General features: G+C 41.0%; 1 protein-coding gene and 1 long non-coding RNA gene across 4 annotated transcripts in view; one reads left to right on the plus strand and one right to left on the minus strand.

The window, feature by feature from the left end:
- LOC149863585 (uncharacterized) overlaps positions 1-16,006 on the plus strand; it is a 40,338-nt gene extending 24,332 nt beyond the window's left edge. Inside the window, exon 3 of the long non-coding RNA XR_016442665.1 lies at positions 15,209-16,006. This is a non-coding gene — a long non-coding RNA (uncharacterized LOC149863585). The remainder of the gene's footprint in view (positions 1-15,208) is intronic.
- NEGR1 (neuronal growth regulator 1) overlaps positions 1-19,227 on the minus strand; it is a 658,921-nt gene that overhangs the window by 389,601 nt on the left and 250,093 nt on the right. The window lies entirely within an intron of this gene.

Here is a 19,227-nt window from a genome sequence, read left to right on the forward strand (position 1 = left end):
TAAAAATCAAGTGCCTGAAGTCACAGTACCTTTCAGATAGGGACACCAGCAAAGTCTTGGGTGTCACAAGGACCCTGGCAGCCTACCACAAAGAGCTGTCCAGCAGCCTTGAGGAACATGCTGTCACTCTTCACCATGCGGTGCAATATACACTTTTGGACCAAGTGTGGTGCAATGACAACAAAAATAATGAAGGAGTCATCACTCCGCTGCCCGTTGCTGAAATGGCCATGAAGGAGAATAAGGATGACTGCTCCATGGATTTGTTCCTCAGCCAGGCTCTGATCCAGACACACAAGACGAGACAAGATGAGACCCCCATCATGAGGGTCATGAGGGACAGCTTAGATGAGACCTCATCATGTAGGTGCAAATGGACAATGCTGGTAAATTTCAGCAACTCTGGTGGAAACAGTGACTGATGGTGCATTCAGGCATCTGGAACTATGGAGGCTGTTTGTGACTTGGAAGTGCCCCTGAGCTGCAGCTGTGGCAAATAGCTCAGGGCAGTGTCTAGGAACAGGAGTGTCAGTGGGTGTAGACTGCTGCCCAACCCTGCAAACTTACCTGAGGGGAGGGGACACAATGCAGAGGAAACTGAAAATTGGAGCACAGCCATTGTGCATGGGTCAATAGCCCACTTACAGCCTGGTGTAAGGTGCTGAATCACTGAGCCAGTTAGGGGATGCAATGGCTTAAAGGTTAATTAATCGGTGAGAAGTTCTGACTGGAAAAGTGATTTAACTGCTCCCCCCTCAGATTTTTCTGCAAAGCAATGACAATAGCCTGCCTGCTGCTCACTCCCAGGCATCCCCATGTAGCAATAACAGTTATTAGCCTGCCCTCTTAAGTGCAGGACTTTGCACTCGTCTCTCTTGGTTGAACCTCATGAGATTTCTTTTGCCCCCCTGGGTCAGCAGTGGCTACTGCTGTGTATGAGGCAGTAGGCAGCCCTAACCACCTCCCTGTACTTCCCCACCTGACCACAGGCAACGACGGCAGTCTCATACCAACACAGGCTACCATGGTGACTGCCCTCCAGCACCTGCCACCTGATGGTCAGTGGGAGTACAGGGAGGCTGGCCAGGTATGCCCTATACACTTTTTCCCATACTCCAGCTGCCTTGGCTCCTAGTATGACTGAATGCCAAGCAGGGAGTGGAGGTCTGAATGGAAGATTATATTAACAGCCTGGCAGAGGTAGTCCTTCCCTTCCCTGGGAGATGGGAAATGCCACCACCTTCTCAAGTGCCTGCACCCAGCAGCAAGGAAGCAGTGTCACAAAACAGTGGCAATGATGAGATGGGAGGATGGACCCTGGTGCTATCTGCTATAAACCATCTCCTCAGCATTGCAGACTTAGGCCTGTCCATGGAGATACGGTTATGGAGCTTCTTGAGGCCATCCAATAGACTGGGGAGGCATGCTTCCATGCCACAGCACTACCAGGGACTCTCCCAGCCAGCAGGGAAACCTGTTGATAAGGGACTTGGGTGGACCCAAAACTGCCCCATAATACAATTAATGCACCTGTACATTTAGTGCAGTTTGCAGTGGTAGGAGTTTTAAGCTCATCAACATTGCTTGTGAGAAGGCCTTCATTTTCAAATATTCATTTCAGGTTTATTTGAAGAAAAAAAGTTTGCAGTTATAAAATTTGTTCCTGTTCAGTCTTCCACTTGAGTTGTTAACAACCTCAACTCACCCAGTGGCCCATGCATTGGTTTCTCCTTCCCAGCCAGCCCCTGCAAAAACCCGACACTGTACCCCATGCCTCAGTTTATCCCTCCCAGCCAGCCTTCACAAAACCCCCATGTCTCAGTTTCCTCTTCCCACCCAGCCCTTGTAAACCCCAACATAGGACCCATGTCTTGGTTGCCCAACCCCAGGCTGCCATCCCAACTGAAGATGTTTACTGAGATGTTCTGGAAAAGTGGATAACAGAAAATTAAAGATGCAGCATAAAAAATGAAGGGTTCACAATCACTCAGAGGTCCCCTGTACTCCATCCTACCCAGCAAGACATTTTCCCTGAAAGTAGTCATCCAAGGCTTCCCTGATCAGAGCAGCCTGATGATGGTTCTGTCTGGGATGCTCAGCTAGGAGTGCTACTTCAGCCCAGGCACCATCCAAAGTGCAAGAAAGAGGCTTCCCTTCCTGTGGGTTCTTCCAGAACTGTCCCAGTTTCTGGGGGGGCGGGGGCTGGGAACTGTAGCAGAGAGACTAGTTCAGTGCAAAGATCCATGAGGGTGCCACGGGACATCCAGAAGTTCTGCTGCCAGGGCTCATTGTCCCAGGTTTCAAGTATGAGCTGCTCCCACATATCTAAACTCACCAGGAGTGGCCAACAGTGTGAGATGTTATCCAATATTGGCCCTACAATGCCATAGGCCACATGCCATCATGTTGTGCCTCCTATAAGTGGGCCAGCATGGTACCCATGACAGCATCGTGGTCCTCAAATTACCACCTCACTAGAGCTACCAAAGCACAAAATGATTGTGGATAACAACAGCTAGGACAACAGATGGATTTATTCGTTGCCATCTCCAGGTAGTTGCTGGATATCCAATCCTAGCTGGGACTATTGGGTAAGGAAGCATGGAGATCCAGTGCCTACCAAAGAAGTGATTGAAATTTGTGTTCTCAGTAAGACAGTCAGTCAACCAGCACCTTTCACTGCACTTATCTGTTTACAGGCACAGTCAGAAGTATGTAAAAAATATGCTCCAAGAAAGCATGCCGGGATGCCTACTTATCAGCTCTCTAGCAGCAAGACAGTGAGCTATACCCATTAGAGATGGCAGCAAATGTTACTGTGCAACCATTCAAAATGGATTCTCAATTTAATACTGCATAATATTCCACAGATTTAATAAGTACTAAGTGCTCCATGCAGCAAGGCCCTTATTAGTTTAAGTTGCTGTTGCAACAGACAAACTAGAGAGACTTTTCTTTAATTACAACTTAAATTCTGCAGAAAATGATCATTTATCCTTCTTTATTCAAGAGGGAATTCTTCTTACCCACCAGTAGCAACCTGTGCTCTATGGCCAAATCCCAATTAATTCACCTTCCCGATTATCAGAATTCTACACCCATCCGAAGATCTTCACTGAAGACTGCTGCTACATTATGGATTTGTACTGCCAGTTGCAATATTATCATAAGTGCTTTCTCTTTATTAATATCCAAGAAATATCCAAGAAAAAGTGAACACAGTCTTCATTTCAGAAAAGCATGATCTGTGTAAAAATGCATGTAGGTTCCTACTGCCTATCTTGCATGCATACTAGCCCAGCCTCTGGCTTCTTTACTTTTCATTCCATCCAGGAAGAGACACACCAACTGCATAAACTTCCTCAGCCTGATGAAGGGTTTTTAAACCCGAAAGTTTGCTTACCATTTTCCCCCCAGCTATTTATGTTGGTCTAATAAACGATATCGGATTCACCCAAAGAACCTTGTCTGCAGGTTCCTACTGGAGTTTTCATTTTAAAATGAGATGCAATAGGCACTGACCCCACTAGGACATTTTGAAAACCCCACTAGGACATTTTGAGGGGCCCACTAACCCTCTACAGTTACTTGTATATCTTTAAATCATGACTGCTCAACCTCCCAGTAATTGGATTTTTTCTTATTTTGTAAGAGCTTTCAGGGGGAACCTAGCTGAAAGTAAGTGAGCGTCATTGTTGTTCAAGATAAACATGGAGTGTTGTTCAAAGAAGCAAAACAGTTTCCCAAGAAAATCTGTACAATAAAAAACTGTGGAATACTATAAACAACAACTGTACTTAAACAGCATTATACTAAAGATCTTATCCACTTTTTCTGCATGGTTTCCAAACAGTTGAGGTGCATCAGGTACTTGGCAAAAAACTGACAATAAAATGAAGCTATCAGGAAATGGTTTTGTTAGACAACTGCAAGCTTACTAACCTAATTTCTTCTATATCCTGTTCTATCTGCAGTTAAAACTGCATTTTCACCCATAAAAATCTCCAAGTTATGCAAGGAAACAAAAGTTTGGTTATATTAGCTAGGTTTTCTCACTTCCAATATTCTGAACAGACAGTGAAGAGCTTGCATTAGAAAGCACAAGTCTTAAAAAATTAGACTACGACATTTTTATCTACAATTTTCTGTGTTCTTCATATTGTGATGTTGAATTGCTTTTTTAAAACCTAAAATGAGCAAAACAGGCATAACAGAAAAACAACAATCAGTACCATGGAGGCACTGTAATACTTTCTATCTGACTGGTTTTATTGCTTCTCCTAATATCTTCCATTTTAGTTCTAGGGAATATCTTTCAAACTGGAAGAATCATTCTAAATAACAGAAAATTTGAAGTGTAATTACAGTAGAAATCAATATCATATATTGGTTGCTTTTAATAATTTCTAAAGTTTTTATAATAAAATACTAAGCTGGAATTATGGAAAACACATTTATATTCATTCCATAATTCTACCTTAGTACTTTTTATACTAGGATGTGTACATACACTATATGGCTATAGATATCCATCTCATCCATGCCCCTCTCCCTCCTTCCTCTCAGCTGGAAATAGGCATCAAGCCATTTTGATTATGAATACATACATACACACACACACACGCACACACAAATATACACACACACACACACACGCATACACACACGTGTCTATATAATAGAAAAATAAAAATGTTAAAACAAGAAATGACTTGGTTTTAATTGTTATGGGAAAGAAATCTGTTGAAAAAACTGAAAGTTAAGTGTGTTTGTCTCGTATAAATCAGCAAGTCAACCATTTCTGCAGATGATGACAGCCAATCCAGATGGTACAAATTCTCTCCCTGATTTTCTGCCATGTGACACTGAAACAAAAATTAAAGGAATAAAAAGCAACATAAGCTCTGAGACCACAGTAAACCAGTGGATTATGCCTACAGAATGAGAAAACAACAGGCCTTTGAAAATGATTTTTGTTACATGCAAAATGTTCAATATCATGGGTGTTGGTTGAAAAATTTTAACCAAGGGTTTTTTTGTTTTGTTTGTTTGTTTTTGTTTTTAAAGTTCTTTCTATTTATTTAAATATATGTGGACAAAACCAAGTAAGCTACTGGTATACATCAGAGAATAATTAATTGCGTGAGTGTTCTAAAACTGAAACAGCTGACAACTTATTTTCAATGCTAAAATGAAACAAAGAGTTCTTCACTGATGTAATAAGTTCTGACAAAAACACGAGGACTGAGAACAGAAGATTATTATAGTAAGATGCACTCATGAAAAAATAATGAACATAGCATTACCATTACACTTGCAAAATTCAAATAAATGCCACCACTTGGTAATGAATGCATGATGATGGTCATGGGAGGCCCATGCTGAGCTTCAACTCTTACAGCAAAAATCAGAAGGAGAACAGTTCATTTTATTTCAAGCATAGCCTTTTGGTTAGAATAGCTGGTATTGCAGGGTTTAATCTAGAAACAGTCATATGCCTGTTTTATATTATCTGTAGTTTGAAAACAGGCAGAAGGCAGCATTAAGAGTCTAATCTAAAAGAAAAGTGATGCAGTGGTACTGAATGCAGACATGTATAGATTAAATAGGTATATGTGAGCACGTATAGGTATATGTGAGCACGTATATGAGTTGCACAGGAAAGTACCTATCAACAAGAAGAATCACACACACTCAACAGCAGCTTGTGGGAGAACTCTCACACTATATTTTCTATCTATTTCTATACTTTCCCTAGGGGATTACATATACATCTACTCCCTCGTGCAATGCTCCTTGGGGCTTACTGGGAGAGTATAACTCTTTACTGGGTACGAAGCATCATATTTTCCCAGATTCAGTTTTTTCTCCAACCTAAAAGCCTCTGCCCTCCACCTCCTCTTCTCATTTCTTGTCTTGTGCTCTGGGTAATACCTGTTTACCTATTACCTGTTTGATTACCTTGTCCTGTATAACCAAGGCTATGTACAGACACTGGTCCCAGTCCCAGGGCTGTGCTTTTCCTACCCACCACCCTGGCACTGGGCTATTTTTATGCCCCCTGTACCCCCCGACTACCTAGCCCTCCCCTAGATGGACAACCTCTCTCCCATGGACCAGATAGATTAGTGGGGGTAGATTTAGACAAGTTTTTGAAAGCAGGGCTTTCTACATGTCTAAGAAAAAAGCAGGCACCTATTTTTAGAGGAGTTTTTCACAGAGCACATCATAGTTATTAATAATATATTAAAAAAATTAATGGATCAACCATGAAAAAATATCTGCTAACACACGGGTTTGATTTGCAATCAGGATATTAGTGACTCACCCAACATTTGAAAAGTAAAAGAAAAAATAATCTTGTGTTTCTATACAGCAGCTTTATATAATCAGAGATTTGGAAAAATATATACTGATTTCTTCACTTATATATATATTTGCCACATGCAGGTCTAGCAATGCTAGGAAAGGTGATCACTAAGTCAAATAAAGCAAAATAACTATTCAAGTAAAACCTTAACAACTCAGTCATCTTTAGTGAGTTCTTCCATTGGCTTTGCTATCAGTCAAATACCTCTCTTAAAGGGCTTTTTTGCCTGTAAACAAGCACATTTGCTTAGAACACACAGATATACAGACACATGCTTGCTCCTAATCAGCTTTGATGGATCTCTTTATACACATGTGCTTTTGTGTTATTTTTTCAATTCATTTTACATTGTGTCAACAAAACTAGAGAAAAAAGCAAAAGCCTATATAAAATACCTTGTATTTTACTGAGAAACAAGATATCCTGCTTTTTCCACAATAAATTCTATTGATAATGTTCCTATAATATACACTGCAATGCAGCTCTGTTTCTACAAATGGATACCTGCACTGCTGAAATGGAATTAACCATGAAATTGAAATTTGAACTATACAGAATGGCTTACATTAAACAGAAACTATTATCACCAAACATGCATGACAAATAAACATAGATATATACAGCTTCCTTAAGTTTAAGTTGAGTTAGAACATGCACACGCTTACTAAAGGCCTGATCCTCTGAAGTACCAAGTGCCCAATTTCTCTTTTGCTGTCAGCAGGAGATAAAGATATTCATTACCACCAAGAGGCAAAAGCACGCGCGTGCGCGCACACACACACACACACACACACTCTGCAGTGATATCACACACAAATATTTTAATGAAGAATACTAGAACTTACACAATTGAGTGTAGAGCCCTAGGTCATTTACCAGCCTACGGCTGGGAGTGAACTGGAGAGGCCTGTGGTATTAAACAGTCCTGAAGGTCATTGTAAGTTATGGCAGCCTTCATGGACTGTCTATCAATGCTAACACTACACCAAATCTCCAAGTGGTGTATGCATTAGCCCCATCCCTAATGTATTCCTCCCACTCCAATTCTGACTCCTGGCATGCTAGTGCCCATGCCAGCTTGGTAAAAAGTTGTCTTCCTCAGCTCTGCGGTTGAAGATTTTCCTCAAGCAAACTAGGACTTTTATCCCTTAACACCATTTTAGCCTTGCAGAATATTATGGCACATCCAACAACATAAAGGAAGTTTCACACATGAAGCAACTGTAGAACTAGAGCCTTATGATGACAGTACTTAGCCCTTGGTAATAAGTTAGAACCTAATCCTGTTTGACAATACTTGTTCAAGCAAACTACAAAGAACTTCACTGGATTATTATCTTTCAAAGACAAGATTGAAAATCTCACAGGGTTGGGCCCATTACCCTACTAGCTCAAAAGGTTTCTGCAACAGCAGAAGGAATAACCTTCATACAAAATCCCCAGTAAAACCCCCAACTTTCCCCACAAACTCTCCCTCCTGCTGGCTTTTTCCCATTTATAAAATGAATATAATTATTATTATGCCTAACCTGAGGCTTAAAATCTTATTGAGTATGAAGAGAAATCTGAAAATTATAGGATAATAAAACTTCTTTTTATTTTTACTTTATGTTGTGTGATTAGCCTTGGCTGATGCAGGCCCTCATCTTACACAGATTTTATTTGTGTACTTAAATTTAAGTGAGATCATAGTTTTACAGCTATTCTTCAAGTAGTAACTAACTAATTTTTTTAATGGAAATAATTTAGATCTCCATATGAACAAACTGCTCCAGGATCTAAAAGCTGAAGCAAAAATACAAAACATCACAAAACTCATGATAAAATTACAGTAATTGGCAACACGGGACACCAAATACTCTGAGGCTTGGTGGGTAGGAGGGAAGGCATAGGCCCACTTAATGTTTTAGATCTCTGCAGAGCTAGTTGTCCAGATGCAGCATTGTGTTAATGGAACAACATTGTTTCGATTTCCAAACTAGTACATGAGGAGCTAGTTTGGGAATCTCTTCATGATTCTGCCGTGCACCATACAGACATACCCCACATACTCCCCAGTGCAAGTGCTATGTATGTTACTGTAAAATTCTTACGTTGAAAAACATTCTTTTAGTAAGATAAAGCTGATGAGTTTTACGAAGTTTTAAGTAGTTGTAGAATTTGTCAAGGGGTTTGGCCCAATAGTATAAATAATTGTGCTTGATTTTTTTTTTCACTCAACTTTCTGCTAATTAGCCTGAAAATGAGGATTGGAGAAATGCTAGATTTGCCAAATGAAATAATTAGACTTTTGAAACCTCTACAATGGCTATGGGAGGAAAACTTCTCAAAGGGTAAATCCAAAGGGAGAGCTCATATTTTGCAGGCACTCTTCACAGTCCTGCAGTTTATTGCTTGTGGCTGCTGTATTTAAAGTACTGTAGCTAGCCACAACTCAGGAAACTACCTTGAAGTAGGATTCTCTACTACAGTTTCTCTTCAAAAGACAAAAGGGGTAGAAATGACAGGATGGTCAGTACTACTAGCAAGTGTCTGGCAAAACCTGCACAGCTTCTGATGAAATTATGGATGGCTTCAGCCAATGCTCTTTGTCCCTTAAACACTAAGACCATACAACAGTTACAAAATGGAGGAAAGAAATGGCAGGCTTGAAACACCAATGTGTTACTCGAGTTTAATAAGGCCTCCTGAAGGAGAAAGGCATTATATATATGTGTGTGCATATGAAAGATGCTTTATTTGAGAGACAGAGACATGGAGTGTGCATGTTTGTGTGCGCGTGTGTACTAGACATTATGCATGTATGAAATATGTACATTGTTATATAATTTATACTATGCTGTGCCCTTTATGGGATCAATATTGACCTGGAGTTCCTATTTAAGAAGCTACTACTAACCTTGTAATATAATTCTCCCTGAGTTGGTTTTAGTAAAATAATAGAGTTAATGGAAGAAGCAAAGCCACCCAGAGAGGTATAATTCATCATGGAGTGCTGCATGCCATTATCTCAAAAACATACAGTGTAGTAATCACTTGAAGTAGTGATAACACATAATTGTATGCTTCTCATAAATTATAGGTGAATGGGAGTTTCAGCTAATGAGAGCCAAATAGCAGCTCAGGAACTGTAGTGATTACAGAAGATGTAGTTATGAATGCATTTATTATTGGGGTATTATAAATCTTTTTATAGCAGAGATGGAAGGCATATAAATAAATAAGCAACCACTGAGGTACCTGCATATACAGCTAAACCAACCAAAGATTATCAGTGAAATCAGCCTGAAAGTTATCCAGCCCTTTACATGGCATCTTAGCAGAGAGCTGTACAACTATAAATAGCAGATGCACCTTTCACCCAAAACTGACCCCCGCCCCAGAAAAACAAAATCCCTCACATTTGTTAACATATTTGCAAAACTAAGACACCATCATTTTGGATGAAATAAGGTCTTGCTCTAAACCCCTCATATTTGTTTTTAAAGAAGTGAATGGGAACTTTGTTATTGATCTTAGTAGCAGCAGAATTGTAACATTTTGAAGGGGGGAAGAGACAGCCCACCCCAATTTTCCTCATCACTCAGCATAGGAGAGCCGATGAACTGCACCTGCTGGTGGACTCCAGATTGAGGCCCAGGTATGCTGTTTTCAGAGCAGCGTGAGCCTGCAAATGTGTGGGGAGAAGGGGTGGGAGCCAAGAGAAAAGCAGGCTCATGAAAAGGTGGGCGAGAGATTATCCAGAGGAGCTGCGAAGAGAGAGCCAGATGGCAAGGGAATGCCATGGGAAAGGAGAAAGGGCAGGAAGCATACCCCAGGAGGAGATGCAGCCAAGAAGAGGCCACAGAATGCCACCAAGCAAGGTGGGGAAGTGGCACAGGCTGGTGGGAGAAGGTTGCGTGGCGTGGCAGAGGTATGCCACAGAGGGACCTTGGAGTAGTGGCAGAACAGCCGGGGCATGATGCCACTGGGAGGCACCAACAGGGAAGCCACACGCAGCAGGGAGCGGACCAGGTTTGCCGAGATGGACGGCTAGAGGGACAGCAGGAACAACCTGTCCAGACCCAGCCTCAGGTCAGGTGGGGCTAAGGTGGGAAGGGCCAGCATCCCACTGGAGGGTCCATAATAATGCCGTGAGAGCATAGTGAGAAGCTGCTGAGCCCACACAGCACAGCTCGTTAAAGGAGAAAGATCAGAGGCACCCAGCCAGGGGCCTGTAGAGGATGACTCGGGGGCCACAACAGTGGATGCTGCTTGATTTTCACTAAAGTTTACTTCTGGGTTTCCTTTATGAGAACACTAGTATTTAAGATTGAGGCAAGTTCAGTTGTAGTGACTTCAGTTCATAGCCAAGGGATGGCCTATGAGGATCCTGGCTGCTGGACGGTCTCATACCCACAACTGTGGGACTTCCAGATGAGAAGTGATCATCTGTAACTGAGACCTCAGGACACTGATGTCTTTTCTGGCCTTGGATGTAGTAAGGGTGGGATAGTATCTGCATTCATCAGTGACAGAAGCATTAAGGGTGGGGTAGAGGGGAGGTTGGAGCCCCCTGAAGAAATCAGGGCACGGGATCCAACAAGCCAGCCACTGGGAACTCTCCTCTAAGAAGAGAACATCAAGTCACGGTAGGAAAGCAGAACCAGTGATCAAAACACACAGGTGGTGCTAACTCAGGTTCCCACCCTGATATCACCCTGGTATCACCGTGGGAGGGGGTGGAAGAGGGGCTAGGGTGCCCGTCAAGAGTGGACCCAAGTCCTACAACAAGTAACAATGACAAACATAAATCATGTTTTCCATAAAATAATATTTACAACATTGAATCCAGGTATTTCTGCCAGGATAGCTCCTTCAATCATTCTTAGAGGTCCAGTCATACCATCAAATAGATTATATTTCACTGCAAAAACCTGTGTTCCTATTTGCACATTAAAGATTTTTTTAAAAGTATGATAGAGAAAGCAAAAGGAAAGGAATAAAAAAAAGTGGTCATTACTTGCAACATGGAGAACAAGTACAGTTAAATGAACAGACAGACTGAATGGTTAGATCTGCTGGGGGTGGTGGTCAAGCGGTTGCTGTGGAAGTTGATATCCTCATGTACCAAACCAGTTTTACTTGTAAGTTCACTTATTTTTTATTTTTTTATAATTTCACCAACTTTAAGACAGTTTGCTAAATTTCTCCTGTTAATCAAGGTATTAACCTGAAATGATAGTATCTGCATTCATCAGTGATAGAAGCATTAACTGTTTCTTGGGGATGAACACATTTCTCTTCTAATTCTTTAATCAAGTTTGGTCACAAAAAGCCGTTTACATGGCTTAGTGGCTCCTCAGAACTTTCTGATCTTAAAAAAAAAAAGTGCAGCTTGTAGACTTCTCTCCTCCTCTCTGAGTTGAGCTTCTGGGCTTTTGTTTTGAAATCACTTGTGCTTAAGATAGAAGCTAGAATACAGATTGCCTAGTGACTACAGCTAAGCAGACTATCTGACAAAATTTCATTTATCAAAGATGAAACAATTCAGGGGGAGAGGGAGACTGCCTGGGTGGTTAGGGCACTTGTAGACAGAATAGCCTCAAGTTCCAGGACATGATCTGGGAGGAAAACATTTGTTCTGTGCCAGAAAGGGGATGGATTTGAACTTAAATATAACAAACCCCAGGCGAGTGGCCCCAGCCACTAGACTAGGAAGAGACAAAACAGAATATCACCCCCTTCTTCCTGAAGTGGATATTTCAGCATAAGTCCATTTACATGAAAGCATCCAGAAAGCTATTTTCATGCCAATGCAGAATGAAAACAAATATCAGATCCTCAAAAGCTCCCATGAAACAGAACTGACATCCTCTAGATCAAGAACGAAAATCATACAGCCTGGAGGCCGTACACAGCCTGATCTGGCAATCCCACTGGCCTGCCATAATTCTTTATTAAACTACTACATTAATTGAAAAAGGATTTGAAAAGCAAAACACCAAGTCCTGAGTCCTTATTTTGTGGCAATTTGTTAGGCCCTGTATGAGCCTGCATGTTCAGTTCAGTTTCTTATACCTGGGCTATGGCACTTGCACCTGATCACAAGGCATTCCACCAACAGTGGTCCTCCACTGGAAAGCATACCTCACAAACAACTCTCAAAAAGGTTTGAGGTGCGCACCCCTGCTCTAGGGAACTCTATTAGCAAAATTTCTATTTTATACAGTTTGTGGCCACAACGTACTTCTGAAACATTTGGTTGTTTGGTGTTTTCCAATTTAAAATGATGAAAAATATTAATACAAAAGTGTAGAGGGAAAAATCTAATTGTGCAGTAATCTCTCTCTATAATGTATCATTAAAAGAAATAGCCATTTAGGTTTTTCTGAAGGAGGAAGAAAGTAGAGCTGCATAGACTCAGGCAAGTGTGGGAACTTGGCACGCAGTTATCATGTTAAAGTTGCCAAAAATGCAGACTTCTGGATGAAATGCACAGCTGCTTACTCCATAGTATTACTGTTTGTACATAATATCAGTCACCTCCCTCGAGTGGTGGTGGGCCAGAGCTCTGGTGTGGTATAGATGCTTTGTGCCAGCTTAGGGTAAGAAGGGACCTCAGGAGGTCATCTAGTCCAACCACCTGCTCAAAGCAGGATTATCCCCAACTAAATCATTCCAGCCAGGGCTTTTGTCATGCTGGGCCTTAAAAACCTCCAAGGATGGAGAATCCATTACCTCTCTAGGTAACTTGGTTCAGTGTTTCACCACCCTCCTAGTGAGAAAGTTTTTCCAAATATCCAACCCAAACCTCCCTTGCTGCAATTTTAGATCATTGCTCCTTGTTCTGTCATCTGTTACCACTGAGAACAGTCTAGCTCCACCCTCCAGGTAGTTAAGGGCCTATCAAATCCCCCTTCAGTCTCCTCTTCTCCAAACTAAATAAACTCAGTTCCCTCAGCTTCTTCTCATAGGCCATGTGCCCCAGCCCGTTAACCATTTTCATTGCTCTCCACTGTACTCTCTCTTACTTGTCCACATCATTTCTATAGTGGGAGGCCCAAAACACTACACAGTACTCCAGATGTGGCCTCACCAGTGCAGAATACAATGGAATAATTACTTCCCTTGATGTACCAGTAATGTTCCTATTAATGCAACCGAGTATGCTCATTGCCTTCTTGGCAACAAGGGCGCACTGCTGACTCATATCCAGCTTATTGTTCACTATATCCCCCAGGTCCTTTTCTCCAGAGCTGCTGCTTAGCCAATCAGTCCCCAAGCTGTACTTCGGATTCTTTCATCCTTAGTGCAGGACTTTTCACTTGTCCTTTCTTTTGGCTCAATCCTCCAATTTGTCTAGGTCACTCTGAATTCTACGCCTACCCCTCTAGTGTCTTTCTATACCCCCAGCTAGGTATCATTCACAAACTTGCTGAGGGTGCAATCCATCCCATCTTCCAGATTGTCCATGAAGATGTTGAACAAAACCAGCTCCAAGACTGACCCCTGGGGCACTCCATTTGATACCATTTGCCAGCTAGAAATTGAGCCTTTGAGCCTAACCATCCAGCCAGTTGTCTATCCATCTCACAGTCCATTCATCCAACCCATAGTTCCTCAGCTTGCTTGCAAGAACACTGGGGAAGACAGTATCAAGCAGCTTGTTGAAGTCTAGGTATATTATGTCCACTGCTTCCCCTGCATCCACAAAGTCAGTTATCATATCACAGAAGGCAATGAGGTTTGTCAGGCATGACTTCCCATTAGTGAATCCATGCTGACTGTTCCTAATCACCTTTTCTTCCAAGTGCTTAGAAATGCATTATTTGAGGACCTGCTCCATGATTTTTCTGGAGACTGAGGTAAGGTTGACTGGTCTGTAGTTCCCTGGATCCTCCTCCTTCCCTTTCTTAAAGACAGACACTATATTTGCCCTTTTCCAATTGTCCGGGACCTCCTGCAATTGCCATGAGTTTTCAAAGATAATGGCCAGTGGTTCTGCAATGTCTAGAGCTCAGTGTCTGAGAATCTAACTGGATTTGCACATTTTCTCACATTTCAAATTCTCAGAGGTTTTCTTTTTCTAAATTTTTGAAGCCCCTGACACTAAATGACAATTTTAAAAAAGTTTGCATAATTTTCCATTATAAAATAACAGAGAAGGTTACTATCACTTGGATGCTCACAAAAACAACAATTAAACAGAGTGATTTCTCCTCTTTGTTAGTATTTCAGGTCATATTATGCTCTGAATTGCTAAGTAGCTCCCTCAGATTACTGTATCAAAGTTTTCTGCTATTTTCCAACAACTTCATTTATAATGCATGAAACAAGCAGTGAGTATTTAGATATTTAGTGTGAGATACTGGACAGGATGCTTTTAATCACCGTTGTGGCTGTCCACTTCTGTTCAGCTCTGATAACCACTAAAGCTTCCAGAGCAGGCAGGCAGAAGCTCCTCTAATGTACAGATCTTCTTTCTTCCTAAATATGTGTATGCTATGAGTTGTCCTTTCTGTCCCCAGAATACGTCAGTCCCGCTGTGCCTCACACTGACTTGCTCCCAGCCCCAGGGTTGGAGTAGGGGTTTGCACTGGACAGCCTATATGCATTTTATGTAGTGCCTATATTAGAGAAATTTTCCCCCAATTAGGTAGGAGGACACGTCTACAGGACCAGCTTTTGGGGATGTAATAGAGGGCAGAGGGAGAAGACGATGACCTGCACCAGTCCCTTAAAATAAATGTTTTCTGAAAAATTGTACTCCATTTAAATTCTCATTCAGTGAAAACCCTTCTAACTTACGCGCTGTATTTATGTTTCTGTCATTTTCTTTTTAATAATTGCATTTAGTGAAATTCATTTTGGACACTTCCTCAAGGACTTTCTATGGCTTCGAGGAGACCCTACCTCTGCTGGAGATGGCAAGAGATGCTGACACCACTGATGGATGGAATAGAGGGGATCTTTCTTAAATAGGTCTTTCACTTTGAATTGTGAAGTGTTGGGGGTCAGAGAGGGAGAATGCTTCAATAAGAGGGTTCTACTCAGTTTCATATATTATTTAGTCTCAGGTCTAACCTAACCCTTAGTGTATTGAGGCAGAGATGCTGGATACATTCTCTTAAATATTACACAATACAATGATTGAAAATGGAAAAACGAAAGTATTGCACAAGACCAGGAGAAAGATTAAAAAATACGTCTTTGTTTTAAAAATGCTAAGCTGCAACAAAACGTTGTGAAGACACTAGCAAATAAAGTAGCACTTGGTGATGTGCACTTTTATTTCACCTACAGCTTAGTTTAGTAGCTTTGATAGAGAAAAATGTCTGAAATGATGCACACTGCATTCCTTCAGCTCTGTGGTACACAGAAAAGGAGATAACAGATATTTTAAGCAACATAGGTAAGGCAACATTTGCTCCGTCTTTGGGTTGACTGAAACATGCTGCAATTCACACAGAAAAATGTAACATAGGTCCTATTCCAGGCCTAAAAACAACACGGGTAGTAAAGGAAGGCTAAAAGCAATGTGTTACTTCTGATACTATTGTCACAATCATAACAAAACAATAGGAAATAGCTTCTCTGTCTCTCTTTTAAATGGTGCACAGTTTAAGATATAAATGTGGTATTATAAATCAAAGAGGATGCATTAAAGATTTTTATACAGCTTCAAATGTTGGTACCTAGACTTGTGATTTCATGTGCTTGTACTTTTAATAGGATGAGCATTTTTTGAGCACCTTAGAAGCCTATTCTCATTTTTCATGCTGTATTTCCATTTGATTCATTCATTGTGAAAAGAAATTTTACCAGAGGAATTTAGCTTTTTACAGAATGCAGTCAAGGAAGTAGATTACTTAGCAAAACCGTCATCTCCACTCAACTGGTGCTCTTTATCTTCTCACAGCAGATACTCACATGGTTGCCTCAGTAATCCAGTCTAAAGAATATGGCCCATGAACATTAAACATAGTTACCGCAGGATAATCACAGCTATTGATTTTGACATGCTGATTTTCCCTGCAAAATCTTTTACCATCTTCCACTACATTAAGAAACCAGTCTTAGAATACATACCCTCAATGTGTTTAGCCAAGTGTTTTGTCAGGTCCTAATTAATGTGTATTCCTAGTGATACGACAGGAATTTTTGTTATTTTAACATTTCTGGAAAATAGCATAGATGCATGTTTTTTAATACAATTCATAGTTGTGTCATCTTAAACATGCTTATGCTGTAGCTACTGCACTTGAGAGGTAACTATCCCACGTCATGTTAACGACCATCTGATTATACTTGCATGTTGGTTATGAAATAATGATGTAGGAAATATAAGTTTAATTTTAAGTATTTCATTACACACCCAACCAACTACAAACTCTTCCACCAGGAAAATGAGGATGTTAGGGCAAAGATGAGGACTTTCAGTTTTAATAAAAAAAAAAAATTTTTAGACCTCAAGAAAATGACTGAACTTTTTATTTAGGAGGTCATACTTCAGAAACTCTGTCAAATGAATTCACATTGAGAAATGCCTCTCGTTTCAGAATGGTTGTTCAAAAGAATTAAATATTACAACACAGATTACCTGCTGCACTATTCCTTTCAATCATTTCCACACTAAAAAATACATTTCTTCTCTTCTATGTGTGGAACTAGAGGTAGACTCAGGCACAATTTTTGGAAATACTGCATAAAAACTAGGGAAAGTGGTGCATAAAACAGCAACAAGCAAGAGTTTGATCCTGCTGTCTTCAAGGTTCCTCCCACCCTCCACCGCCTGCTGCTTCTCTCGCTAAACTCCCACCAACTTCAGTGGGTACAGGATTTCCCCCAAAATCTAAAATAACCCTAGTAGGGGAATGCCAAGCATGGTCAGTTGAGCTCTAAGGTTCAGTTTAGCTGTCACATTGTCAGGATTTAAGCAGCGTTTGTGGTGGAGCTATTTTGGTTTATGCTCTAGGCAATCTTACAGCAATACCACACCACCAACAAGGTAAATGGTTCCAGAGATACTATTTTCAAACTTGTAATGCAAAGCAGGGAAGCTTAAGCATAGTCAAGGATCCTATGGATCCAAGGACTGATACTACAAATCCTTATATTACATAGTGCACCACACATTCCCAATGAAGCTACTCATGGTAATAAGCACGGTACCTCATAGCTTGTTCATTGTGTTACAACATGGATCTGAGCTGGTTCTCAAAAGAACCGGAGTCCAATACAGTTGCAAAAAAAACCCCACAAACTAATAATGACATAATTTATTTATGCTTAGGGTAGTCTGAGGGATTCTGAAATTAATATTTAAAATCAGAGTTAAATGAGATCCATAATATACACAAGAAGAAAGCAAATGAGTAGTTTCTTTAAAGTTTACTGTTGTAATACCTGTGAAAATGGTGAGAGTTCTAGTAAATACTCCCCCGTCTTCTTGGATCCGACTTGAAAGCTACAATTTATTTTTTTTCAACGAGGGTTACATTAATTTGGTTGAGAGATCCTGGCCCAGAGTCATCATAACTAACTCAAAATGATTACCAATATTTTCCCTTCCATGACTATAAATATTCCAGAAACTCCCTTAAGAATAAACAAAGAAACCAACAACAGCACAATCTTGTCAATAGAAATGTTGCCTGAATAAGACAAAAGGTTAACTATAAAAGTATGCTAGGTTCCTACTTTTCTTGCTAAAAACAGTTACTTCTCAGTGTATTTATTTCAGTCTCAAATAGGAACTGCTCTAAAACTTACTGAAATCAACAGAAAGACTGCCTGCCAGTATTAGCTTTACTCCCAGCTACCAATAGGCCTTTTCTTTCAGTGAGCTTAAAAAGTAGATTGTATTTTAGTTCAGTTGCCATCTTTTATTACAAGCAGTCCAAAACCAAACCCAACTCCATTTGCAGCTGATGAAAAGTTCACGACTCAATTAATTTGGTGCTCAATTTTCAGCAACCCTCTCCCACTGAGATACTGGACTCTAAAAGTTTCACTTTACTACAAAAGGTGGAGAGTCACTTCTAATTATACAGGCAAGATGATTGCACAAGCAACCTGAAGATGAATTAAGTACCTAGATGCCTGTTCTTCATGAAACAGTTCCTTCTGTTCATCAAGGGGTCTGTCTGCGATAGTTTGCACAAGGTAAGATTCTGAGTGGCAGCCAGCATGGCTTCATTGTGGGCAGGTTTTGCCTTACCAACCTCATTTCTTTTCTACGACTAAGTAACTCACCACCCAGTCATGAGAGAACAGGTTGACATTATATACCTTGGACTGCCAAAAGACCTTTGATCTAGTATCTCACAATATCCTCCGGAGAAAATTGGAGGATTGTGGGCTTAGCTCCAAGACAGTCATGTGTGAGAATCTGGCTGCAGGACAGAACCCGGAGAGTTGCAGTGAACGGATCTGTGTCATCCCGGCGAGAAGTGGGCAGCGGTGTCCTGCAGGGGTCAGTGCTTGGTCCAGTACTTTTCAACATCTTTATCAGTGATTTAGATGCAGGAGCGAAGAGCTCACTGGCCAAGTTCGCGGGTGACACCAAGTTATGGTGAGGCGGGGTCACACTTGACGATAGGCTGCAGTTACAGGCAGACCTAGACAGGCTAGCAAGTTGGGTGGATTGGAGGCTGATGAAGTTCAATGTTGAGAAATGTAAAGTGCTCCATTTTGGGATGAGCAATCCCCAATATACCTACAGGCTTGGTGGCACCAAACTGAGTAGCACTACTAATAAAAGGGACCTGAGGGTAATGACAGACCACAGTATGAATATGAGCCAGCAGTATGATGCTGTAGCCAGTAGGGCAAATAATACACTGTTATGCATCAATTGATGCATCTCCAGTAAA

The sequence above is a fragment of the Crocodylus siamensis genome, chromosome 5, assembly GCF_052110815.1.
Source record: "Crocodylus siamensis isolate JL-2025a chromosome 5, ASM5211081v1, whole genome shotgun sequence".
In the NCBI taxonomy this organism is placed as follows: domain Eukaryota; kingdom Metazoa; phylum Chordata; order Crocodylia; family Crocodylidae; genus Crocodylus; species Crocodylus siamensis.